Raw genomic sequence first — 2,273 nt, 5'->3', positions numbered from 1 at the left:
GAAAACAAAAGTAAAATGGGTTTGCTTCCCAGGGAACTAACTGTGGTGGGAGATACTTCCAAATATTTCAAAATGTCTCTGCTGTCATGATCGTGTTCGCCTCCCGCGCGGTAAAACGCAAACAGTTCTGCCGCCCCAGGCAAGTTGAGCTTTTACTGGAACCGAATGGAGACTGTTATTTTATCGTTGTTGTGAAACGAAGTCCTACTCGTTGTTATTTGGGTTTCTAGCTAATGGGAAAATCGTTCCAATGAATTTCGATGACATATCTTGTTGAATTTCTCCCATTTCCTTCATTCCGTCCTGGAAACATCGGAGGGGAAAGGTAATCTAATCGAGAATGTGTTTGGTGAAATTCACTTTTTACGGCCAATTCTTATTATGTTCTTTCTTCCGCTCTTTTCAGCATTGTCTGGAAAGTGGTGTGCACTAAGGCTGCAGTATGTTTGAAAGAGTCGTTTGGAAATGCCCTGTTGTTAGTTGTGAGATTACTTTATGACTCATGCCCTCGGACTGTATCACATTTAGCATTCATGCATCTCTGTGTCTGAAAATGCATGAGGTATGTCAGTTTTGTTTGTGTTTCGTGTTAAATGCTTTCTGTTTTGCGATTCGCTCAATAAATTTCAATTTAACACGGTTTCTGAGGTAACTTCCAGCAGCAAAAATCCACAGCTGAGGATCTGGTAAAATTTCACAGAGATTGGTCAGTTGGAGCTATAGTAAGGAAGTCGTTCGTTTCTGCAGTGTTTCACAATACTACCTTTCCCGTGAGCAGTCGAACAGACGAAATGATTGCGCCACAGACTGCGATGGCAAACTCCGCTGAAAAGTAATCCTTTAAAGCCGGTGGAAGCAACATGACGTTATTGGGGTACACCGTTGAAAAAGATACTTCGGTGGACCTCGTCCATGCTCACCACATAGCCAAAATTAAATAAGTCCCGTTCCCCAGCATTTGGCCCCAATCCCTCTAAACGCATCCTATCCAGAAACTCACCTGATTACCTTTGCAATTTTCTGATTGTAATAGCCTCCTCCACTTCCTCTGGTAGATCATTCCAAACACGCACAACCTTCATTATGGGAAATGTGCCTCAGGTCCTTTGTCACTTTCAGCCCACTCACCTTAAAGCTATGCTGTCGAATTTTCAACTCACACCAACTTGGGTAAAACACGTAAATACTCAGTTTACCACCCTTCCATAAGGTCATGTCGCAGCTGTTACGCTGCAGGGAAAGTCGTCCCAGCCTATTCCACCTCGCCCTACGGTACAAACATCGACGACAACTTTGTCTATATTTTGTCATCAATTTAAAGTGTCTTTTTTTTCGTTTTCATGATGTCGATTACGCTGGATAACAACGTGCTATTGGAAACAGAAAAGTGAAACGAAGAACGGATTCAACTTTCAGTGTTGGACGCTACTGAGCCGCAGCACGGCCGGCTGTGGCTTCTTCCTGTAGTGTCGTGGTCATCACGTTCGCCAAACACTCGAAAAGTCCCCAGTTCGAAACTGCACGGAAACTGCTTTGTTCTTCAACTGCAGCCTTTTACATGGACAAAAGCTGAGCTTTCTTGCATGCTTTCCCATCTGCAAACCTGCCTTCGAATTTGCTTGATCAAATCTGCTCTGGTAGTGAAATGTAATGCAATTCCATTTAATTACATTGCAAAGCGTTGTTAAGTTTTTCTCCAACCTGGTTCTGACCATATGCCATTCTGTTGGAGAGTGTAGTTACCGCCTTCTGATCCTTCCACGAAAAGCAGTACCGCATTTGCCTTCCTTGCGCAGGCGGCTCGGTTCAAAGACAGGAAAGAAGCAGATGCTCTGGTGTCAAAGCGCACCACGAATTCCTGAACTTGTCTGTCTGTCAAATGTACCCCAAGGCCGTCTCAGAAAGTCCTCATTTGGAAGCTGTCAATCGTTATTCAACGTGCGAGAATTGGCACCAGAGGTCCTGAATCATGTTTTGGAGCAATTCGCACGTTAGTGGCTCATTCAATCAGCAACAGCAATGAAAGAAATTGCACTCTCAGAGGAACCTTTCGACTTGCGCATTCATAGCGTCGCTAGTATTAAGATCCGCCCCGAGATCTAAGTCATGTTGGAACTGAAACGGAGGAATCGACAGAGAGGCTACAGAATGACATCGCATCCCTTTGGTTTTCTTTAAATCACTGACGAGCAGGAAAATGTAAACGGGGAGGGCGAGTGGGGAAGTCAGGCAGTTGCAGATCTGGTGAAACTCCTTCTTTGTGATTCACTCAG

This window comes from Chiloscyllium plagiosum, unplaced genomic scaffold (genome assembly GCF_004010195.1).
Source record: "Chiloscyllium plagiosum isolate BGI_BamShark_2017 unplaced genomic scaffold, ASM401019v2 scaf_94590, whole genome shotgun sequence".
Classification (NCBI taxonomy): Eukaryota; Metazoa; Chordata; class Chondrichthyes; order Orectolobiformes; family Hemiscylliidae; genus Chiloscyllium; species Chiloscyllium plagiosum.
The sequence above is the reverse complement of the archived record's forward strand: the minus strand, read 5'-3'. Positions refer to the sequence as shown.